Source organism: Lactuca virosa, chromosome 2 (genome assembly GCF_052849685.1).
Source record: "Lactuca virosa cultivar CGN04683 chromosome 2, Lactuca_virosa_CGN04683_v6, whole genome shotgun sequence".
NCBI classification, from domain to species: Eukaryota; Viridiplantae; Streptophyta; class Magnoliopsida; order Asterales; family Asteraceae; genus Lactuca; species Lactuca virosa.
In genome coordinates, this window is record NC_136427.1 from 17,700,130 (window position 1) to 17,726,811 (window position 26,682).

A 26,682-nucleotide genomic window follows, 5' to 3' on the forward strand; every position below is an offset into this window, starting at 1 on the left:
CTTGCATGATTCCAAGTTTCGGTCCAATTGAAACTTGGGTGATGAGGAACTTTCCTGATTTGGTAAATTTAGACACTACCACAAATGAAAGAATCAAATCCATTTTCCAATATTGCTGTCAGTGGAATCATATTAGCAACAATTTTCCACAAATGCCATTGTAAGGATACTTCAAATAAATAAAATTAAACAATTTTCTTTTATTTTAAAACTTTGCGGAAAAACTTATCCTTACAATCCACATGGAAAAGTGTTGTTATCTATTCCTTAGCAATATATCATAACTTCTTAAGCAACTGCTCAAAATTCTGATGCGATCGAAATCCACCTTCGCGATCAGAATCAACATATACTTCCTTTAAGATTTCTCTCTATTCTTTGATTCTTAAAACATCAACATGTGACCCAGTCACATCATGTAATGAGGATCTCAGAATAGAACTTAACAGAGTTAGATAATGGGCTCTACCTGATGTAGAGTCAAACTTATTGACTTTAACATCCTTAGGTAAATTTGGCAGCTTTGCAATCAACGCCCCTTCCTTTGGCAAAATAAACATATGGACCCTTTGGTAATGGGACTATCTCAGACTTAGCCTTTCTCTTTACCATTTGGTCAACCGGGTTGACTATGGCCAATCCCTTTCCATTGGGAAGAGAATGCTTTTTTTGGATTTCCAGTGTCACCATTGTCACTGTCCATAAAGTTTTTGGGAAGTTGATCTTCTAATCAAATTTGCTTTACTATCGTTCCAAATCATTGCTGATTCAGCAGCACCAAGCAAATAGATATGATCATTAAGGTTCATGTCATAGTCTGTTTCATAGTAGTCCCAAAGGAACTCACTATGTGACTTAGAAAGTGATTGAACATCCAACTTTCTCAAGACTTTGACACCCAACTCTCCCGGCTTGTCAATATGTGACTTCATCTCTAAGATGTGATCACACATAGACCTTGCTTGCCATTAGGGCTTGAGTGACCTTGAACTTGTGGGTTAGGGAGAATAATTGGAGGAGGTGGAGGAAGAGAAGTATGACTTCCATGAGCCAAACTCGGGAAGTCATATTCATTAGGAAAGCTTGGTTTGGGAAGATCATTGTTGTCTAAACCAGACATCAACAATGGGAGAAATTCATGTAAAGTTGATTTAAGTCCTTAATATAACACCCAATATGATATATCAAGGCTAGGACCCAACAAACTATTTTATAACTTGGAAGAGGGATGCCGTAATCCAAGCTATAAAATATTTGAAGGTAGGTGAATGACGATTCACCAATTTCCACCAAGATAAACGAAATGTATTATTAGGTTTTAATTGGTTTTGAAACTCCTAGATTCTTTTGAGATTCATTGAACTTTTCAATGGCCTGTTTCAATCTCGAGTGTGCCCTTCAGGTTTTGTGGCTGGGATGCCGAGGATCACAAAACAAGGTGTGAAGTAACCATGCAAATATACTTGATACCCTTAATATTTACCCCTCAATCGATGTCCCGGTTAACCACTCACGCTCCAACGATACTATGATAAACATTAAGTTACCCTTTGCCTACCTTGTTAAGTCCAGGTTAGTGTGCCGGTTAACCACACACACTCCACTAACAGCTTAAACAAAGTGCAAAGTGTAATTTCATGGATTAGCACCTTATTCACATTTTCCTAAGTAACTAAGATTAGGAATTTATAAGTGTTTAGTTACTTAGTATTTATCATTATACTTATAATGAAGGGAGAATTATAGTCTTTGTCCTACCTGTTCGGCTAACGACCCTCCACCGGTCAAGGAAGCGGTGAGTGAGAGTGGACACCCATTAAACTGCCATTTTATAGGCAGTAACCTTATACCCCCCTTATAGACCGGCTTCGTGAATGAGGCCTACTAATGGTAAGACGACTTGCTCTTATACATATAATATATTAAACTTTTAATATTATAATAGTATAAGGGTGTATTTTAGACATTTAAAATACTTGGTGGTTTAATCTATTAATTAAACTAGACTTTTAATTTAATTAAACTCAAACCATATATTTATGGATTTAATAATACTCTTTTAATTAAACGCTTTAATTAACTATTAATAAAGTCCATAAGAGTTAATTTGAACTATTCAACAAAACATCATAATTCCAATTATTAAACTCAAAATTAAAACCATTTAATTAATTGTTTAAGTTATGAACCCAAGAGTTTTAGAATTCAATTCTTTTTTTCATAAAAAACTTTTCTCAAATTCCAAAACTTGAGGGCAAGTTTTGTAATTCTTGAAAACCTTTGGATTCCATAACTTATGGAATTAATGGTGTTTTATGATGAAACTTTCCATGTTCCATAACTTAAGAACAAGTTATGGAATTCTTTAAAACATTAACACCAAATTTTGTAACTCCATAAAAACTTTGAATCAAATTTTTTTTTAAAAAAAAAACTTTCATATCCATAACTTATGGAAGTTTCAAAAACCCTTAAGATCACAACTTTACAAAAAACATTTGAGCTCCAAAATTTTATGACAAAATATGTAACTCCTTAAAACTTTTAGATCAAACTTTTAAAACTAATAAAATAATCATATCATTTTATCTTTTACTAAATTTGACCTAATTCAACTCATATAACAAATAATTCGTTTTTCACAAAACAAGTAATTATCTTAAAATTTGACAAACGTCATGTTTTTTTTCCTTTTTTTTCAACTTGAAAATAAAACATTTGCATCAATATAACAGAAAACAACCTATGGCTCTGATACCACTGTTGGGTTTTGAGCATTCTAACACTCCTATGGTGTACATGCAACCCTATAAACCTTGGATCTATGTTTTCTCTATTATACATGCAAATATTAACTATTCCAAGGTTTCATCCTAACTAGCATATTATGAAGCACCTATACTACAAAGTTCTAGTTAGATGACATACCTTTTGATGTAGCTTGATGTCTTCAAGCTTTAAGAGCTTAGCCCCAATAGTGTGGAAGCCTCAAATGGATTCACAAATCACCAAAACACCTTGGAAGAACTTGAGAGAATATGTATGCACACTAAAATCGGCCCACTCTTATTTTCACACACTTGTACCAATTTTGTGAGCCAAGAACTCCTTTATATATTATGGAGGATTAGGGTTACATCCATGTAAACCCTAATACCCATGACCTTTCATTTACATAGGATCCATGGGTTAAAAGCTCCATGTACCATCCATGAAAGCTTAGCCCAACCTAAATGAACTTGGCCCATTCCATATATATAAGAGTCCATATTTAATTAGTTCTTTTTGATCACTTAATTAATTCTAAATTAATTCTTGATCAATACTAATTAAATAATATGATTCCATATTAATATATTAGAACTTATAATATATTAATATAAATCATAAATATACTATTCTCAAAAGACTATCCATATAAATTGTGCCGGTGAAGTACAACCCAAATGGACCATGCAGGGTCGGGTCAAGTATATACCAAATATAGTTATGGACTTAGACATTAATCCAACAGAATTAGTGAATCGTCATTCACTTACCTTCAAATTATTTGCATGTTAGATTACGGCATCCCTCTTCTAATATGTAAATAATGTTGTTGGATCCTAGTCCTAATTTCTTGTTTGGGTGTTTAATTAGGGATTCCTTTCTAATCAAACTTTGTTCTTTTCCTTTCTAGATGTCGAACATGAACAACAACAACGCTTCCGGCTCGAGTTCCTCTGACTCATTCTCACTCATGAACTTGTGTGGGAGGGTGATATTTGATGGAAACAATTTCAATGATTGGATCCGTAACATAAGAATGGTCACCCCTTACGAGGACAAAGAGTATGTCCTTGACAAGGAGCTGAAGGAGATCGACATGAACACTGCTACTCCTGAAGAGATCGATGCCTTTGAGGCCCGCGAGCGTGATGCCATGAAAGTCCATTGCATCATGCTAGCGACAATGACTTCCAAACTCCAAAAGTCCTATGAGGACATGTATCCCTATGAGATGCATCAAGACTTGCTGGACCGGTACCACCAAAGTGCGAGGCAAAAAAGGTATGAGATCATCACTTCGATGATCACTACCCGAATGGGTAGTGGAGATTCCCTTACCACCCATCTGCAAAAGATGCAGAGATATGTTGATCGCCTGCTAAAGTTAAATGTTAACTTTGATGAAGAGCTGGCGATTGACATCATCTTTCACTCATTACCTCCTTGCTACAACCAGTTCCGTATGACCTACCATATGAATAAGGAAGAGGTCACCATGAGCAAGCTTCAAGGCTTGCTAAGGACTGCTGAGAGCAATCTCAAGGATAAGTCTGTTGCACCAACTCCCGCTCCGACTGCTGCCCCTGTTTTGGCTATTGGGCAAGGGAAGGGTAAGAAGAGGAAGGCTCCCTCAAAGAGCCACCACAAGGGAAAGTCCCAAGATGGCACCTCTTCTAGTGGAACCAAAGTTGGTTCTGCTAAACCCAACTCTAACCCGAAGGAGGCAGAGTGCCACCACTGCCACAAAATAGGGCATTGGAAGAGAAGCTGCCCAGAGTATCTACAGGCAATCAAGGATGGAAAGATCAAGCCATCCTATGCAGGTATCTACACTATTAAATCTAATGATCCATCACATTCCATTTCTTGGGTACTTGATACAGGCTGTGGTTTTCACATTTGTTCTGATATGCAGGGCCTAAGAAGAGATAGGGACGTGGAGCATGGGAAGATAAATTTGATCATGGGGAACAGAAGATTGTCGCCTGTTACCAAGATCAGAGTTTACTCTTTAATGCTCAATAGTGGATTAGGATTAGATTTAAACAATTGTTTCTATTCGCCAGATATGGCAAGAAACATCATTTCAGTTCATGGTTTATATAGACAAGGTTTTAGATATTCATTTGATAATGAAAAGGGTTCCATTAATGCTTATCTTAATGGTGTTTTCTATTTTGAAGCATTGCCTTGTAATGGAATATATGAAACTGTGATGGTTGTAGATAATTTAGGAAATGATGTGTTGTGTACTGATTCATCCAATTTTTTGGATAAAGCATGCTTGTAGAATTGTCGTCTTGGACATGTAAACAAGAAACGCATAGCCCAACTCCAAAAGGATGGAGTGTTGGAGTCATTCGACCTTAGGGACGATGACGTGTGCGAGTCTTGTTTACTTGGAAAGATGACCAAGTCACCCTTCACTGGAACTTGTGAAAGGGGTGAGGGTTTATTAGATCTCATACACACCGATGTGTGTGGGCCCTTTAGATCAAACACAAGGGATGCGAGCTGCTTCTATGTGACTTTTACCGATGATTATAGTAGATATGGGTATATCTACTTAATCAGGCACAAGTCAGAAACCTTTGAAAAATTCAAGGAGTTTAAACAAGATGTGGAGAATCAATTAGGCAGGAAAATCAAGATGCTTCGATCCGATCGAGGCGGAGAGTACCTAAGTCTTGAATTCCACGACTATCTTAAGGATTGCGAAATCGTTTCGCAATTGACGCCACCTAGGACACCGCAGTTGAATGGTGTAGCTGAGAGGCGTAATCGAACCTTGTTGGACATGGTTCGTTCCATGATGAGTTGTGCTTCACTACCTATCTCATTCTGGGGGTATGCCTTAGAGACTGCCGTCCATATCCTTAACTTATTCCCTCGTTGGCACATATAAAGGTTTGGGGTTGCGAGGCTTTCATAAGACGAGAGACTCACGACAAGCTCGAACCTCGTAGTGAGCGGTGTATTTTCATCGGCTACCCGTAGAAGTCCTTTGGATATCTCTTCTATAGACCGAGTGACAATGTTGTCTTTGTTGCGAGGAGAGGAGTTTTCCAAGAGCAAGAACTCATAAGCTAAGGGGACAGTGGGAGGCAAATCGATCTTGAAGAGCTTCAAGAATCGAGCGATGAAGGAACCTCTAACGCTGACACTCAACCCGAGGAGGAAATTCCGGTTGAACCGATTGACGCGTCCTTACCTTTTAGACGTTCCGATAGAGTTAGGGTTCAACCCCAGTTTTATGGCTTTCATATTACTACCGAAGGGGATACGTTCATTAGTGATAGTCACTAGTGAATTTGGACGAACCTAACAGCTATAAGGAAGCCATGGCAGGCCCGGAGTCTGCAAAGTGGAAAGAGGCGATGGACAGCGAGATTCAGTCCATATATGACAACCAAGTTTGGAATTTGGTTGACCATGTGCCTGGACATAAGACGGTCGGGTGCAAATGGATCTTCAAAAAGAAGACTGAAATGGATGGGAATGTGCACACATATAAGGCGTGATTGGTCGCGAAGGGTTTCACTCAAACTCCCGGAGTTGACTATGATGAAACCTTCTGACCAGTTGCGAAGATTAAGTCTATTAGGGTGATGCTGGCCATTGCTACATTTCATGATTATGAAATATGGCAAATGGATGTCAAAACCGCTTTCCTTAATGGAAAGTTGGCTGAGGATGTTTACATGGCTCAGCCAGAGGGTTTTGTCAATGCAAAGCATCCCAATAGAGTGTGCAAGCTTGAGAAGTCCATTTATGGACTTAAGCAAGCATCTCGCGATGGAATCTTTGTTTCGATGGGAAAGTCAAAGAGTTTGGTTTCTTACGAAGCGAGGATGAATCATGTGTATATGTCAAAGCCAGTGGGAGTATAGTTAGCTTCCTTGTATTGTATGTCGATGACATACTACTCATAGGAAACGACATCCCGGCACTGCAGGAAGTTAAGTCCTGGCTCGGGAAGTGCTTCGCTATGAAGGACCTCGGAGAGGCTTCCTATATTTTGGGAATAAGGATACTGAGAGACAGAAGTAAGAGACTAATAGGACTTAGTCAGAATACTTACTTGGACAAGGTACTAAAACGTTTTAGTATAGAGAATTCAAAGAAGGGAGATTTACCGATCCAAAGTAATGCCAGGTTGAGTAAGACTCAAAGCCCGAGTACCGAAGTCGAGATAGTAGAAATGAGCCGAGTACCATACGCTTCCGCAGTTGGCTCGATTATGTACGCTATGACTTGTACTCGCCCTTATGTGGCCTTCGCTTTGAGCATGGTCAGCAGATATCAAGGGAACCCTGACAAAGCACATTGGACCGCAGTCAAGAACATTCTTAAGTACCTTCGGAGGACCAAGGAATGTTTTATAGTCCTCGGTGGGAGTGATGACTTAAAGGTGCGAGGGTACAGTGACGCCGGTTTTCAGACCGACAGGGACAACTACCGTTCGCAGTCGGGCTGGGTCTTTACCCTTAATGGAGGAGTAGTGACTTGGAAAAGTTCCAAGCAAGAGACCGTAGCTGATTCAACGTGCGAATCAGAGTACATTACAGCGAGCGAAACATCAAAGGAGGCAATATGGTTGAAGAACTTCATTTGAGACCTTGGAGTTGTGCCAGCCATAAAGGAGCCCATGGAAATTTTCTGTGATAATGAAGGAGCGTTTGCCTTGACCAAGGAACCTAGGGATCACGACAGATCTAGACATATCAACAAAATATATCACTTTATTCGACATCGGGTGGAAGAAGGAATCCTCATAGTAAAGGGGGGTATCGTCAGAGGATAACCCAACAGATCTGCTTACGAAGGGACTGAGTACGGTTAAGCACTTGCAGCACACTAGGAGCATCGGGCTGAAGGACGATATTAGTTTAGATTAGATAGTTTAGAAACGTGTAATAGATAAATTGTAATTAACATTTGATGATTAAATAAAAGAGTATTATTTATTAGTAATGTTACTGTCTTATGTTAATTCTTTACCTATTGTTTCAATTTGTATGTTTTGACTTCCTGAATAATAAGAATTATTTGAACCGTCCACAATCGTTCATATGTTGAAAGTAGGTATGAATGAAGACTGTCATGAATTGGTATGTAGATTGTCTAAAATGTATTAGACATAGCAAAAGTTTGCTACAACGTTCATGAGTGCTTATGAGTTTGATTTGAGCATTGGAATAAACCCACACTTACTGGAATCACTTCATGGAATTTATCTCGAGTGATCGCAAGACGATAATATCATATGGTCTTAAAACCTAGATATATAGTTTATTGCTTGCTAATTAGTTGTGCATTAATAATGCGTAAACGCATCAGTAACTTGATGTTATAAAACGCATTCTTATGTATGATTTGATTAGTGGATAATAAATGCATATAAGTCAAAGTTTATCTGTTCCTTTTATCCTAAGAGGGTAAAAGCGATATCAGGGCCCCTCGATGATTTGGTTTGACTTATGTGTCGGGCCCGGTCAGGACTAAATTGATGTGTTCAGTTAAGTTCTATGTCAAACGAATCAGAGATCGAGAAACTGTTAGGGTGCAAAGTCACTCTTGGATGTAGTGTTTTAGGCTTACCCTCTTGTATGTGTAAATGGGTTGAGTCTTTCCTATAAATAGGAAGTGAGTGACTCCCATTATGTGAAGGAACCATTGGAGTGTTAGACTAAAGAGAGAAATTGTGTACAAACCCATTTGTATATCCTTTCTAGATCTAATATGAGCTTACACAGATTTATTTACTCCTTGTGTTCTTGATTTTACATGATGATTCACTAGATCTTTCTAATTCCGCACATGCCATCATAATCAACACCACTACAATTGGTATCAGAGCGGGTGTTCTTGATTGAATCAAGAATTGATCCTTGACGGCTATCTTGATTTGGTGATTCATTTTTTGATCTTTGATCTTCATGTTTTAGAGAGTTTTTGGATTCTAGAAATCGAATTCATCTTTGATTCTATTCATAATTCGATTTTCTTCACTAGAATTCAAGTGATTTTTACTTTCTCTCTCTAGAAAACCCATTCAAAATCACTTTCTCTCTCTAGAAATCTTCAAGTTTTTGTGATCATGGTGAATTTTCCATACAATTCTTGGATTGTGATCGTTGAAGGTATCAAATACAAAGTCAATAAAGAACAATATTATGGGTTAGTGTTAAAGAGTTTGATTTTTTGGGAAACTGTGGTTTCTTATGGAGGATTGAAGGATGATCATGGAAGCTTGATATTTCAACCACTTTGTGAGATCAAATGGTTGGCTGATATTACATGGTCCATATCATCATGTAGTAGTGATAAGATTGGAGAAGAAAAATATTTGTTCAAAAAGAAATACGTTTCTCTTATTGAAGACCCAAATGATCTTCGTGCTCTTAAGGTTGTTGAAGTTGTTGACAATGGAGTTCAATGTGATGTTCTTGATGTTCTTGAAGTTCATGATAAGAAAATTCAAGTTGATTCTCAAGATGAAAAAGTTTTTTGCTCGATTGGAGTTCAAACCGATGATATTTTGTGTTCTTGTGATTCGTTTGAAGGAATGATTCCTTATCGGAAGCCGGTGATCCAAGAAATTCACAAGTATCAAACTCCAAAAGATTTGATTCAAACTCATAAAGTTGAAGTTGTGGAAAGTGGGTTTGTTCATGAAATCAAGTCTTCAAGATGCAAAAAGATGAGAAAGAAAAAGAAGAAGAAGATTAAACGGAAAAACAAGCGGGTTTATTCAAATGTTGTTGTAAAGCCGAAATCTGTGAAGCAAATTTGGGTTCCAAAGCAACAATCTCCAAGTGTTGCATTGATTTTGAAGTGAAAACCCAAAAGTGTTAGTGGTTCTTTTGAAGATGTTCTTGGATCGTTGAAGAACACGAAGAACGAGTTGTACATCTCGCATAATGGGTGGTACAATGTTCAAATTGGAGATTTTCTCGTTCCAACAAAAGAACCAAGATCTTCTAAATTTGATTCATTCGTTGAAAATGGATCTCGATTCGTCAAAAAGGTATCTCAAATTCTCAAATGGATTCCAAAACATCCATGATTTCGATTCGTGTTTTTCGTTTTTCAATTTTTGATTGATTTGCCTCATTGGATCAAATCCGTTTCAACCCCGTTGATTGATCCAATTATTTTTGTTTAGATCAAAACATAAGTCAAACTCATTTGTTTATATTTCAAAATTATTGTTCATTTGTTTTCCAAGCCCAACAATATCGAATAGTGTTCATCATTTCATGAGCCCAAATTCCAATCTCATTATTCGTTCTTTATGTGAGCCCATTTCGTTATTTTGATTTGGTAAATTCATTCACAATTCTTAGTTATGTACAATACACATACATGTGTTGTACATTCTTGACTTTCTTCAAGATCGGAATTCATGTGTCTTCACTTTCTCTCGCTGTGATTCGATCGAGTCTTAATATTTGATGTTTAAAATTGATTTTGACTGGAACATCAAAATCGAAATCAGATATTGAAATCAGAAATTGATATTTCAAGTTTGTTTTGTTAGTAATTCAATCTGATTTGTGAGTCGACTGTTGAAATCGAAAGGTTACAGGTCAGACTGAGTTCGATGTTAAGCATCGACTTGGAAGGTGTTATGTGAGCTCGCAAGTTTGATTTGTGCGAGTTCGATCGATGACGATTGGAGTCGATTGTTTGGTTTCATTTGGTTTTGACAGACAAATTGTATTTGGTAAAGATTTGAAGATAGTCACAGGTTGGAATCGATTGTTGATGTGAAGAAAAAGCGAAGTCTGGAATGAATTTGGATATCGTTTGAGTTTAGTTTGTTGTTGCTGGGCTGTTATCAGTGAAGATTTAGAGTCGATATTTTAAAGTCATGTTACGTTGAATGAAAAGCGAAGGATTGAGATTGTTGGTTGATGATTTTGAATGGTGATAATCGACCAAGAACACTTCAGTTGGATGAAGAACAGTTGATTGAACTTGTTTTGATCTGAAATTGGGCATTGGATAATCCGATTTCGTGTTTATTTGCGTTTGTTATCAAAAAGTCAAAGAGAAGAAGAAGTCAAACTTGTTTTTGATATGTGTTTCTTGGAATTGTTCGACTTATTTGAATGTCGATTGAAGATTGATGATTTGTGAAATCGATTATTGGCAAACGATGTTGATTTTGGTGTGGTTTACTGATTCATAATCGATGGAATTTTGGGGTCAATTTCTTGAAAACGAACGAAGCCTTAGTTCACTGTAAGTTGTTTGCAGATAGTCGATTGGGAAATCGATGTTTGCAAAAGAACGAAATTTTGACCTTGGGTTGATTGTTGATGTACGAAGGGTTCGTGTATGACGATAACGAAAGATCTGGAAATTGAACGTTTGGGGATCGTGGAATTATACTCAAAGGTCAAATAATCTTCGTTGTTTTGGATTTTGAAAATTGAAAGTTTTTATTTGGAATCGAATGTTGTGATGTCAAGGATCGATGTTCGAAGAATTGATATTTGGAATCGATGTGCGAAAATTTGATTTTGGGATTGTTCGAATTTATTTGATGTTTGATGTTTTGGTTTACAGTCGATTTTGGAACTCGATTTTGGAATTTATTTGGGGTGGATGACGATTCGTGGTGATGAAAAAGCGAATGAAGGATCGGGAATCTGATTTCCAAGATTTTTGTTCTTGGGTCGATGTGCGAAAGTTTTTGATTTCGTTTGTTGATGGAAGGATTGGAATCGATGGAAACTTGGATCCATTGATGAACAGATGGTCGATGCGAAGTCTAAGTAGATATTGGAATCGATTATGCGAAGTCAAGGATTAAAGGAAGTTGATTTTGATTTCATTATGCTGGTTAAGTTCGACGATTTGTGATGAAAAAGTGAATGTTTGCTGTTGATGCTTTGGAATGAAACTCAAAAAGCAAAGATTTTGATGTTTATGGATTTCGAAAGTTTGAGTCTGGGTTTGTTGGTTTGTGATCGAGGTAGATTGAAATCGAACTCGATTTGGAGTCGATATATCAAACTCGTGTTTTTGGTGAACTGGAAAACGAACGGAAAAAAAACGATGAACTGTAAGAACGAAAAATTGATTTTGGGTTGAATGTACGAAGTGAGATAATTCGATTCAGAGGTTGGATGATTAAGAGGTTACTGTTCATTAAGAGGCTTCGAATGCTTCGAATTCATGTGTTTGGGAAAATTTTCGTATGAAGAGGAGATGCTTTCGTACGAAGTGTTGCAAAATTTCGTATGTTTGGAAGGAAAAGCAAAATTTTCGAATGTAGTCCCTCAAATTTCGAATGGTTGACAAATGGAAAAGGGCTTCGAATGAATCATTAAAATTTCGCATGTTTTGATCAAAAAGCAGAATTTTCGAATTCAGCCCCTGAACTTTCAAATATTTGGCAACCTCCACAATTAATTGAAGTTTCGAATGTTTGACACTTTTCACCCAAATTCGAAAATTTTCTGAATTTTCGAATGTTTGGGACAACTCTTCGTATGTTTGGAACACAAATGGCAGAATTTTCGAAAATAGTCCCTGAGGCTTCAAATGTTTGGCGGTTTATACCCAAATTCGAAAAAGGACTGTTTTTGCTGAAAATTGAAGAAAATGCATTTCAGGCCCCTGCAGTTTGTGCAAATTGACGCTTTCTACCCAGCTTTGGAAAAGGGGGAGAGTTTTGCATATTTGGCTGTTTTGAGCGCAACGGGTCCCTGTAGAATTCAGAAAGTGACAATTTTTACCCGGTTTTTGAAAAATCTTGCAACTTTCACCCAAAAAGTCAAAATTTTTCATAAATTGGAAATTTTTTTTGTGGCTTTTTCGTGATTGTTTTTCCGTGCAAGATTTTTGGTGATTCATTTTTGGTACACATCAAGGGGGAGTATCGTGAAGACTATTCCTCGGGAGCTTCTCACCCTTAGTGGATTTTATAATCATTTTTTGATTATAAAAAAGGGGGAGAATGATGGGTATTCGAAGCTTCTCGGGTTTGTCGAATATTCATTTGCGGATTTGAAGACCGGTGTTACTTCAAGGGGGAGTTTGGTCTTGATCGCGCTAGCTCGTTGGAGATTGAAGCCGGACATCCAATCCTAACTTCGAGGGGGAGAATGTTAGGGTGCAAAGTCACTCTTGGATGTAGTGTTTTAGGCTTACCCTCTTGTATGTGTAAATGAGTTGAGTCTTTCCTATAAATGGGAAGTGAGTGACTCCCATTATGTGAAGGAACCATTTGGAGTGTTAGACTAGAGAGAGAAATTGTGTACAAACCCATTTGTATATCCTTTCTAGATCTAATATGAGCTTACACAGATTTATTTACTCCATGTGTTCTTGATTTTACATGATGATTCACTAGATCTTTCTAATTCCGCACATGCCATCATAATCAACACCACTACAGAAACAAACTACTAGACAATAAGTATGACTATGTTCCATGTAATTGTCCGCATGATATCTAGAATGGAGGATAATACGATCCCTTATCTAAAGGACAAGTTACTGATAAGATCATAGTTCGACAGCGTCTTTGAGAGTTACGATTGCTAATCGGATTGTGCTTGCATTTTTAGTTACTAGACTTATCCAAGTGGGAGACTGTTGGATTAGTTTCTAAGCCCGTAACTATATTTGGTAAGTACTTGACCCGGTTGTGCATGGTCCTTTTGGGTTGCCTTCACTATAGCAACTTGACAGGGAGATTTATGGAGAGAGAGAAGATATTATGGTTTATTAATATATTATAAGAATAATATATTAAAAGAGAAATCATATTATTTAATTAATATTAGTCATAAATTAATTAGGAATTAATTTGGTGACTAAAAGAGATAAATTGAATAAAGGGGACTTAAACTGTCAAATGTGTGATAGTTAAATTTTGGGCTGGGAAACCTAATGGATCAAAGGGTGAACGAAATTATCATGGGAGCCCATGATATTTTCGTCCATGGCCTTATTCCAGAAAGTTCCATGGGCTGCTTAGAGTTTAAGTTGTCCATTAGGGTTTTGACTGAAACCCTAACTGCTCACAATATAAATAGAACCCTTAGGCTACAGAAATCGGCCACCCTAACCCTAAGAGTGATAGAGCCGAATTCAAGAAGCCTCCAACCTCTCTCCAAGATCATTCTTTTGCTATTGGTGTTTGTAAGCCATTAGAGGAGTGACACTTATGACTCTAAGCTTCAAGGACAAGAAGATTCATGCAAGCAACAAGAGGTAATGATCTAGATCTGATTTTTTTCATATAATTTCACATTATTCTCATTAGATCTAGGGTTTGTAAGCCTTGGATGATTGCATGTACAATTAGTGAAACCTAGATCCAAGCATTAGGGTTTGTATGAGCACATAGGATGTTCTTTTGGCACAAAACCATCAGTTTTAAGCTAGAAGTAGAGAACCCAAACTGCGATTGGATGGTTACTTTGGGAGACGTGCAGTCCTGGCACGGAATTTAAGGAAAATTGGATAAGGATCCTTACAAAGTAACCGTTGCAACAAAAGAAAACATTTCGCCTTATAGACCTTTGGAATTCCGGATGAGCGGTTCCGAACAGTATAAGATCCGGAGGGTAAACAGTTGTGCTCCGGAACATGGTTGTTTTGAAAAATGATCCGGAATGGGAAATAATCCGGAGAGAGTTTTAGTTAAGGAAAAATTTGATGCTGGAGTCAAAAATTTAGTGCGATTCCGGAAAGGGTTTGTGATTCCGGAGCAAAAATTCCGAAATAATGATTTTCAAGAATTTCCGGAAGGGATTTGAAAAAGTTTCCAGAACATGATTGGGAAAGCATTCCGGAGTGAGATTTGAGAAAACTTCCAGAGTGAATTTTGAAAAATTTCAAAGTAGAGAATACAATACCTTTCCGGAGTGGAATTTCGGGAAGCCATTATGAAGTGTATTCCGAGATGAAAATTTGATCACTATGACTATGTGAACTTAGAACAACAAATAATCAGGATGAACTGTACAGCTTAAACTTAAGTGATGATCAGAAATAAAGACAAGTAAATTGATCCTACGTATTCCGAGAGAAAGTAGTTCCGAGATGAAAAATATTTTTAATATCGGAACCAATTTTTCTTTCGAATACTTCTATCAAAGAGAACAAGTTTCTTGAAAGAATTGAGGAACTGGCATCATCATACCCATCTTGTTCAGAAAATAATTGAATTTGGTTTCGTCTAATGCCTTAGTAAAGACATCAGCAATCTCATCGTCAGATGGAACAAAAATGAGTTCAATGTTACCATTTAGAACATGATCTTTTATGAAATGGTACCTTATATCAATGTGCTTAGTCATTGAGTGCTGAATTGGTTTGTGAGAAATCGCAATGGCACTTTGAGAGTCATAATAGATAGGAATGCGTTGAAAGCGGTAACCATAAGCCAAGAGTTGAGATTTCATCCACAGAACCTAAGATGTACAGCTGGCAGCAACAATGTATTTAGCTTCGGCTGTAGAGAGCTCAATGCAATTCTGTTTCTTGGATGACCAACTGACCAGACGACCACCTAAGAACTGACAGCCACCTGACGTGCTTTTTCTATCAAGTTGAAGACCGCCATAGTTTGAATCTAAATAAGCTTGAAGTAGGAAGCTCTCGTTTGCTGGGTACCAGATTCCGAGACTCTTTGTACCTTTGAGGTATCGGAAAATTTGTTTCACAGCCAAGAGATGAGACATCTTTGGGTTAGCTTGAAATCTGGCACACAAACATGTGGAAAACATGATATCCGAACGACTTGTTGTTAGATAGAGCAAAGATCCAATAATTCCTCGGTACTTCTTTTCATCAACTGAAAAACCTGAAGGGTCGGCAAAGATCTTGTGTCCGAAGCCTATTGGTACCTTGGCTGAGGCACAGGTGTCTATTGAGTATTTCTTGAGGAGTTCCAAAATGTACTTCTCTTGGTGAATGAAGATTCCTCTATTAGTCTGTTTGACTTGGAGGCCAAGAAAGAAGCTTAACTCCCGATTCATGCTCATTTAAAATCGATTGATCATTATATTAGCAAAGTCAGCAACCATAGATGAATCCGTAGATCCAAAAATGATGTCATTCACATAACTTTGAACCAGCATTAGATGCTTTCCATTCGATCTTCGGAACAGGGTAGGATCTAGAATTCCTCTTTGGAAACCGGAGGGCTTGAGAAAATCAGTGAGAGTCTCGTACCATGCCCGAGGAGCCTGCTTGAGGCCGTAGACAGCCTTCCGGAGTTTGTAACAGTAGTTAGGAAATGAGAGATTAACAAAACTGGGGGTTGTTGAAGATATACTTCAGTGTCAAGTTCACCATTAAGAAAAGCACTCTTAACATCCATTTGGTAAACTTTGAAGCCTTTCTGAGCAGCATAAGCAAGAAAGATTCTTATGGCTTCAAGACGTGTAACAGGAGCAAAGGTCTCATTATAGTTGAGCCCTTCAATCTGTGTGAATCCTTTTGCCACCAATCTTGCTTTATTTCGAATAATAACTCCTGCGTCATCTAGCTTGTTGCGAAATACCCATCTCGTACCGACAATGGGATGATTCTGAGGAGGAAGCACGAGAGTCCATACTTCATTTCGGTCGAATTCTGCCAATTCTTCTTGCATCGCTGTAATCCAGTCAGCATGCTCTAATGCTTCCTTGATGGATTTGGGTTCAACCATGGATATAAATACCGAGAAATGGAATTCATTTTGGACACTAGTGGCGGAACGGGTCTGTACACCAGCATTAGGATTCTCGATAACTTGGTTCGGACGGTGATCCTTTGTCCAGACGTGTAACCTTGGGAGTTCTTGCGCAGCAGTCGATCTAATATCAACAGTAGGATTGAGTTGCTCCCCCTGAATGGTTTGAATATGAGGATGATGCTCCCCCTGAACTTCTGAACCGGAGAGGTTGACATCATCATCAGAAGGGAACTCAAAGAAATTTTCATTTTCATCAATGTTGATAGGATTAGAGTCGTCAAAATCAGCAGCTGCATCTTGGAAGCCATCCACATTTGATTCAAGAGAGGGATGAGCATTCTCCCCCTCAACATGAGAAGGTTGAAACGGATCGGAATCAAATGGTGGGAGGCTTGGGATTGGACCGGAGACATTTTGCGAGACAGGAGCTTCCGAAGGAGAGATAGAAGTGGGGATCGGCCTTGTTCGAGATTCCGAATCAAGGGCTGTTTCGGAAGGTCCAAAGAGAGTTTCACAATCAACTTCAAGAATTGTTTGCGGGTTCGGACATCCTGGAGGTGGAGCATCAGACTCCATAATGTGAGTTGTAACATGGGTTGGGCCAGAATTCCGAACAAAGTTGTCATCGAAAGTAACATCAAAGCTTTCTTCCAGAACACGAGTTTTCCGGTTAAGAACTTTGTAAGCTTTTGATTTTGAGGAGTACCCAAGGAAGATAGCTTCATCAGCTTTAGGTTGGAACTTGGTAAGCTGATCACAGTTGTTCTTGATGAAGCATCTGCATCCGAAAACATGAAGAAACGAGATTGTTAGCTTCCGACCATTCATTGCTTCATACGGTGTCATGTTGAGGCGTCGATTGATGATACTTCGATTTTGGGTGAAGCAAGCAGTTGATACGGCTTCAGCCCAGAGGTAGAGTGGTAGATTTGCGAAGTTTAGCATTGATCGAGCAGCTTCAACGAGAGTTCGATTGCATCTTTATACTACACCGTTCTGTTGTGGAGTGTAAGGGGCTGAGAAGTTGTGGCCAATTCCTTTCTCGGTGAGGAATTTCTCAATGGTGGAAGAATTCCGAGCCATTATCACTTCAGATTCTCCTAACTGGGAGTTTTATAAGAACTTCTATTCCTTTGATAAAATTGATGAGCTCAGGGGCTGTTTCGGATTTCAGCCTTAGGAAGAAGACCCAAGTGAACCTTGTAAAGTCATCAACAATCACAAGAATGTATTTCTTATGATGAAGACTTTCTACAGTGGATGGTCCACGAAGATCAATGTGTAGAAGCTCGAATGGTTCCGAAATGAATTTTTCGATGATGACAGGATGACCCTTCTTCGATTGCTTACCACACTCACAAGCAGCACACAAATGATCATTTTCGAATTTGAGAAGAGGTAAACCTCTAACCATTTCGCCGTATACGAGATCATTCATGTACCGAAATTTCAGATGAGCGAGCCTTCGGTGCCATAACCAACTGATGTTAGGAACAAAGAAGGCAGAGTTGCAGTTTGCCTATAATAATGTTGATGTCGAGCGGGTACATGTTCTTGTTGCGAAGCGACTTGATTAAACACTCTTTCTAGTCTTCAGTCATTACATAGTTGTACTTTTTGCAAAATTCCACACGTCGATTTGAATCAGCGAGCTGAGCTACACTTATCAAATTATGTTTCAGATCAGCTACATATGCCACATTTGAGATAGAGAAGTTTCCATTGGTGAGAATTTCGTAGCCACGAATTTGGTAGTTGGAGTTGTTGCCATATGTCACGTAACCAGCATTTGGATAAAGCTTTAGATCTCGCAGAAAGTCTTTCTGCCCCGTCATGTGCATGGAGCAAGCACTATCAATATACCATATTGTTTCTTTCTCCGAAGCACAAAGTGCCTGCAAAATTAGTGAATGATGGAGTTTTTAGGCTCCGAGTTAGACATAAGGACATAGGCACGGGCTTTTGACTTTGATTGTGACTTAGCAACAACTTTGTGTTTCCTGATGGTACTTTTTGAGTTCTTTGGAAATAAACAAAAGGTTAATGTCTTTTCATCTATCCAGTAGTCATATTCAACGACTTGAGGGTTGCGGACAGTCTTCTTCGGACCTTGAACTTCCGGAGCATTGGAAACAGTTGTAACCTCCGGAACTGTTGTTTCATTAATGAGAGATTTGACTTTCCACACAAGATTTTTCTTTGAAGATTTTAAAAAATTTGTTTTCTTAGCAGTTGTGGATTCGCTTGGTGCCACATTGGTTCCTAAAAGATTATGTTTAAGAATTGTGCCATCAGATTTAGCAATAAAAATAGATGACACAGTCCGAGGAGGAGTTTTTTGGACAGTCATGGCATTCACACGAGATTTAGGCTGAGTAGAAGTGACTACTTGCTTGAGTTCTACAGGACTGGGAGATTCAAAAGGTCTCTTGAGGATCTTAGTGGGAGTGAAGGAGTTTTGACTATGGGTTGATGAATGGGAATTCCGAGATACACTCTTTTTGGAGTTGTCAAGGAACCTGGAATTTTGTCTAGTCTTAACTTCCTTTTTATGTGCATTTCGAGCTTCCACTTTGTGATCTACAATATCCTTCCTATTCAGCATTGGTTTTCTCTTAGGGTGAAATGAGGATTTTGAAGTTTGTCCTGCGGATGGATTACTAAACTCAGGGTTAATGGGAACCAATTTCGTTTTTGAGACGACTAAGGAATCCGATTCGCAAGAATCAGAGGAGACACAGCTTGAATTTTCAACTTTATCATCTAAGGATGCCCATACAAACTCAGAGGTAACAGTTTCAGTTGTCACCAGAATAATTTCTTCAACAACACAGTTGTTTGGAGGATTATGCTTAGGAACATAATCTACACGATTTGAAACACTGTGATGAAATTCCGTGGTCCGATTCAGGTCCAGGTTTATCAGAGGCGGAAGAGGCGTGGAATCAGGGCACTTGACAACAATTGGTTGGAACACAGGAATTAATGACTCAAAATGGTCTGTGGTCTCATGAAGAGGTGACAAGGGAGAAGGTGTCCGAATGTTTGATGTTCAGAACCTCTCCCATGAATGTCAGATTTTGCAATTTCTTCAAGGGACGGGCAATTGGTTTCAGAAACTCGCTTCCAAGACCAGGTGCTTTAGACCATGGATGACGAAAATTAATAGTCATCCGTTGGTTCGCTTCAAGTATGTCTATAGAATTATGCAAAGCATCTATCTTAGCATTGAGACATTTGTTATCAGAGATCAAGACATTTCTTTCAGAATAGGTGATTTCACATTTGTCTTTTAAAAGGATACATTCATCGTTTGACATTACAAGCTCACACTCTAAAGACTCGATTTTCAATTTTTTATCCTCAAAACGTAACCTAAGACGATTTAATTCACACTCCTTCTTCTCACTGGCTTTTATGGCAGACTCATAGGCTTTATAGATGGTGCTCATGTCTGTTTGGATCTGGGTTAGATAAGGTTCACAGAGAGACAAATCAAAATTATTATTCGTAATCATAGATTTTACCTGCTCAACGTTGCTTCGACCAGGTGGATCGTTAGTGGCCATGTAGCAGTAGTGAGGTTCAGTAACATCGTCTTCATCTTCTGACCCAGTTGACCAATATCCTTCATCACATTCAACAGTTTGTCTTGCCATCAAGCACATATTTCTTCCAGTTTCCATGTCATCATCATCTCCGGATGACCAATATCCTTCAACATCCCTTGATACCGTAGTTACAAAGGCTTTTTCACTTTCAGCCATCTCTTGAGCTTTTCGGACGTAGTAAGCAGAATCCTTGATCTTTGGTTTTTGCGGAGCATCAGCCAGGTAATCTTTAGCAAAATGGTTTGCATGTCCACACTTATGATACACAATTTTTGGTTTGTCCGATTTAGGATTCTGAGAAGGTTCCGGAGTAGAGTTTGGCTTAGTGATGTTTGGTTTATATGCAGGACGATTTTTGGAAGTTGGTTGAGGTTCCGAAGCTGAATATGGTTGCGGATTGTAAGAGGGATTGTTTTGGTGAGGAGCATGGAATCGGTTTTGGTATGGTTTGTAAGAGGGATTGAAAGGATGTTTGTATTTCATGGAGAGTAAAGCAAACTCCTGTTGGAAACAGAGTTCGGAGTTCAAGGCTTCAGAATCATCAACAGGATAGTTTTGTGTGGGTAAGATAGGTGCGGAAGGTTGAACAGATGGAACAATGGGTTTGAAAAGATCCGAAGTAGATGATTTCGGAATGGTTGGTTCGAAAGAACTGACAAGAGCAATAGGGCCTCCGGAGAGTTCCCTTATGGTTTGAGCGACATTAGACTCGTGTCCTTGAAGTTCATCAAAAAAGTGGATAGAGCTTTAACTTTTTCAAAGAACCATTACTTTGGAGACGAGATTTCACATTTCCCCATCCTTTGCCGAGACTATTTATGAATTTGAGATTGTACTCCAAAGGAGTTCGAACAATACCATGAGCAGTCATGTTGTTGACCATGATTCGGTACCGGTTGGAGGCTGAGGCCACTGATTCACCAGGAGTGGTAGTGAAGGTATCGAATTCATTGACAACGGAGGTGAGACGCTTGTCTTTCATATTTTCCGAACCTTCAATCAGGTCCTGAAGAGTATCCCAGATCTCTTTTGCTGATTTGCACAACTTCATGTGCTCAAAGAGTGAAGGAGGAACACCAAACACCATTTCTGAGAAACCAACTGGATCAACATGCAGCTTCTCAATATCATATGCAGTTAGAGGAGCTGGACGAGTATCATCTTGACCCATAAGCTGAGCAGCAGCATCTCTCACAAATGTTCTTACAGGAACATGAGGACCTTCTTTGACGGATCTCTAGATTTCTTCACCTTTATCTTTGGCCAATAAAAATCTTTCCATTCTAACTTTCCAGTGATCATATTCTTCCACAACTAGTAATGGGGCACGTGTAGGGCCACCCATACTATTTGCGATTTGCATTGAAATCATTTGTTGAGGATTAGAAGCAGCCATTGAAGTTAATATATCTTCAAGAAAAAGTGGTATATAGAAGAACTTTTATCCTTAACACAGAAATGATTGAAATAGGAAGGTAATTTCAAACCAACTATAATCTGATCTTATGGATTCAAAGGAAAACCACTCAAGCTCTGATACCAATTGTGAGAACAAGAATGATCTGATGCGCAGGGACAACGTTTGAAAACTCAAACCTTGAGTGAATGCTTAAGATCAATGTCTGCTTGCTAATAAATGTTCTAGTCAAGCCTAGATAGACCAGTCAAGTCTAAGTTAATATATTCAACAAATGATCAAGTCATAAATGAAGAATGAGAATGAAAGATCAAAGTAAAGTTAATAAATGAGGAACAAGAAGAATGTTTGGAAAAGAGTTGAAATAACTTAGTAAATGCCAAAACTGAGTGAATGATCCGTCTCATAATATTACATTGAAAGCTCCTTTAAATAGGAGTAAGCGAAACATGGTACAAACCAATAAACATACATAGGACTGGATAAAAGGAATAATTCTTACATTTTGATTGTCCAAGTTGACAAACATACTAAGTCCTATGAAATGTCTAATCATGCAACGAGACAAAAGTAATTAATACATAAAGAGACAAAACAGCTTCTCCGGATCACCACATATTCCGGACATAATGTCCATTCCGGAATGTCTTCACTCCTGAACTTCTAATAATCTTTTCTCCAAGTCCGGACAGCTTCCGGACTACTCTTTACTTCGGAACAGATGTTGACTTCGGAATAATCACTTGGATTTAGGATTGCTAGAGGTTCACTTTCAGGTTCCAACAGACTTGATTACCAGAAAATGATGATATTGAGAAGCTACTTCTGGATCTACAAGCCTTTCCTTGAGCCTTCAAGTTTCCTCTTCTTCTTCTTGACTTCAAGAACACAAAACATGATAAAAAATGGCTCACAAGCATTAGGGTTTCGAGATCTGTGGGTTCTGGTTTTGGAGGTTGGAGATGAGACCAAGAGAAGGGGAATAAGATCCTTAAATAGGGTACCAAGTCCCGGATTTAGGATTTTCCAAACCCAGACCAACTCGTCGTGTCGGTCCCCCGCCTCGTCGAGTAGGTCACTTAATCTGCGGCCCAAGTCGCGCTCCTACTCGTCGAGTCATCCCATCAACGCGACGAGTCGCTTCCTAATTTTGATGTTTTTTCTGTCCTTTCTAGGTCTTCTGAATTCGGGGTGTTACAACTCTCCCCCACTTAAACTAGACTTCTTCCTCGAAGCCCGCTTCGGCTAACAACCCCGCAACCTCTCATGACATTTCTAATCGTCGCATACCTTGTCTGCTCGGTCCAATCCTTGAAAATATCATCTTGAGAACAATCCAATCACTACAACCCTCGATTACAACACTTTTACTGAACCGGTAACCCTTCCGGTATATACTGTTGGATTACTGTCTAAGTCCATAACTATATTTGGTATGTACTTGACCCGACCCGGCATGGTCCATTTGGGTTGCACTTCACCGGCACAATTTATATGGATAGTCTTTTGAGAATAGTATATTTATGATTTATATTAATATATTATAAGTTCTAATATATTAATATGGAATCATATTATTTAATTAGTATTGATCAAGAATTAATTTAGAATTAATTAAGTGATCAAAAAGAACTAATTAAATATGGACTCTTATATATATGGAATGGGCCAAGTTCATTTAGGTTGGGCTAAGCTTTCATGGATGGTCCATGGAGCTTTTAACCCATGGATCCTATGTAAATGAAAGGTCATGGGTATTAGGGTTTACATGGATGTAACCCTAATCCTCCATAATATATAAAGGGGTCCTTGGCTCACAAAATTGCCACAAGTGTGTGAAAATAAGAGTGGGGGGATTTTAGTGTGCATACATATTCTCTCAAGTTCTTCCAAGGTGTTTTGGTGATTTGTGATTCCATTTGAGGCTTCCACACTATTGGGGCTAAGCTCTTAAAGCTTGAAGACATCAAGCTACATCAAAAGGTATGTCATCTAACTAGAACTTTGTAGTATAGGTGCTTCATAATATGCTAGTTAGGATGAAACCTTGGAATATTTAATATTTGCATGTATAATAGAGAAAACATAGATCCAAGGTTTATAGGGTTGCATGTACACCATAGGAGTGTTAGAATGCTCAAAACCCAACATATACTTGACCCGACCCGGCATGGTCCATTTGGGTTGCACTTCACCTGAACTATTTGTGTGGTTAAACCTTTGAGAATTGTATGTTTATGATTTGTTAATATATTATAAGTTATAATATATTAATATGAAATCATATTATTTAATTAGTATTTGATCATAAATTAATTTAGAATTAACTTGGTGATAAAAAAGGTGACTAATTAAATTTGGGCTCTTGTATTTATATAAGTGTAGGCTAATACTCATTTGGAATGGGCTTGGCATGCACGGGAGTCCATGGATAGTCCATGGAGGTTTCAACCCATGGATCCTTGGAAAGGAAAAGTCATGGGTATTAGGGTTTACATGGATGTAACCCTAATCCTCCACACTATATAAAGGAGCTTATGTTTCTTGAAATGGCACTAGTTGTGTCTGTGTGTAAGAAGGTGGCCGATTTCTACAAGCAAACATACACTCTCATAGTTTTTCCACGTTTGTGGTGCTTTGTGATTTCCATTTGAGGCATCCACATTATTGGTGCTTGGCTCTCAAACTCCAAGGAATCAACTCACTATTGAAAGGTATGTAATTCTTCTAGCTTTTATGTTTAAAGTGCCCCATGCCATTCTAGATAGGTTATGAACCTTGGAAAAACAAATTTGCATGTATTCATAGTAAAACATAGATCCAAGGTTTCTAGGGTTGCATGTACACCATAGGAGTGTTAGGATGCTCAAAACCTGTAACGCCCCATTCTAAAAGTATTTATTTATGAATTTCCGAGATCGAGAGTAAGGGCGTTTTGGTCTTTTATGGGCAATGGGTTTCATTCGAGAAGGTTTCGAACCGGGGTGTGTTGCTAGAAGCGTGGGGTTTCTCGCCACCTTTACGTGGATATAAAGTTCGTCGGGAACGAACTTAGGATAGAGGAGATATTGTAAACTAAAGATATTGGCATCAATGGGCCCTAAGGGGGGGAAGTTTGGCAAAGGGGTCACATGCATTCTAAGCATGCATGCACGTGTTTGGCTGGGTACGCCCAGCGTAAGTTGGATGTACGCCCATCGTAATGGAGTAAATGAACGCGGGAGTCCCTCGACGTACGCCCAACGTACGTCTGTCATCCAGAAACCCTAATATTTCGGGTATGGAGGCTATTTAAACAACTTTAAGAGCTCATAACCCTCCCTTACCCTAGCCTCCACTGTCTAGAGCCGTTTTCCCCAAACCCTAGCCAACTTCTTGAGTGTGTGAACTTTTGAAGTGAATTTGGAGTGTTTTGGAGAAGAAGGTGTTGCATCTAGTGAGTAGAGGAAGAAGGCCAGCGTGTAGATCTGAAGTTTTCTGGTGGTTCAAGAGCTCCTAAAGGTATAAAGCTTCTTGCTTGACATCTATTTTGTGTAGATCTAAGTGTGGTGAAGTTTTGACACCATTCTTGTCCCAAAACCCCCATTATGATGCATGATGTGTTTTGGTTAAGATGAGCTGTCCTTTTAGACCATTGGAGAGGTCTTGAGTAAGAAAAATGAGGTCCCAATGGCTTTGGTTCTCCCATGTAAGAAGTAGGAAGGTCTTAATGGGTTAAGACCTTGAGTTAAGAGCTTTATGGACGTCCAAAAGGACAAAGATTGAGACTTTATGAGTCCTAGGCCCTTTTTGTCACTAGATTTGGCATATGGGCTTAAGTTCTTAAGCCATTAAGCACATGGAAGGATTTTTGGTGTAGACGTGCGTACGCCCCGCGTACCAGAGGAGTACGCCCAGCGTACGCCCTCTGTTGGGTTTTCAATTTTGGGCCTTGAGTAATTGGGCTGTTTATGGGCTAGCTGGGCTTGGGCCGTGACTGAATAGTATGGATGGAGTAAATTGGACCCAATAATTATTATGGACCTTAGATCTTGGCCCGTTTGGAAAGGTGGGCCCAATTTAGTAAATTGGGCCAATATTGGGCTTTGCATGAGGATTTGGTTTTGGGTCTTGGCCCAATAAGAGGATAATGGACTTAATGAGTGTTGTGGGCCCTTGGCCTAGAAAGTCATGTTGGATTCTAACTTGGTGATTATCATGTGATAGTTGGGAGTCCCGGTGAGTCAGCGGTCAGAGATTTGCAGGATTTCGGTAGTTGCAAGGTGAGTTATCCTCACTATATAGACAGGGTCTACGACACCAAGGCCGGCCCTTTATCGGATGGAAATCCGGGTATTGTTTGTTATGTTATTGTTTTGCTAGATCTGCATCCTGGTATTTAGGATGGTGTTATGTTAGTGACCTGGTTAAGCTCGGTACCCGGGATATAGGGTAATGTTATGCTAGTGACCGGTTAGGTCGGAATCGTGGTTAGGATGTTGATATGCTATGTGATCTGTTAGACTGTTTGTCTGGTTGAGGATTGTTATGTGATTAATTATTGTATGTGCACATGGTTGTTTGATGGGGGTTGGGTTGAGGCGGGTCCTGCTTTGTGCTGTAGGCCAACATACCCAGGGCGGACCGGATGTTCCGAAGGCCCAGCGAGCGGTCCGGATAGGCTGAAGGCCCCAAGAGGGCGGACCAGACGTGCCGAGGCTCGGAGAGTGGACCAGGCCGACTGAAGGCCCGGTGCGGGTGGACCAGTCATACTGTAGACTCAGAGAGTGGACCAGGTGGATTGAAGGCCCGGTGCGGGCGGAGCAATCATACTGTAGACTCGACGTACATGGCTAGACTCGGAGGGTGGACCAGGTGGACTGAAGGCCCGGTGCGGGCGGACCAGTTACACAGTAGACCCGATGTGCATGGCTGTTCTATTTATGATATGTTATGAGTATGATATATGTGGTTGGTATTTTGGAGGTAACTCACTAAGCTTTCGGGCTTACAGTTTCAGTGTATTGTTTCAGGTACTTTGGGAGATCGTGGCAAGGCGAAGGAGTGATCGTACTGCTCCTCATGTTTTATGATTTATATGATATGGTTCTGGGGGATACTCTGATGTTTAAACTATTTTGAAAACGAGTTGTATGAACGTAATGGTTTTTGAATGATTAAAATGTTTTAATTTGGAT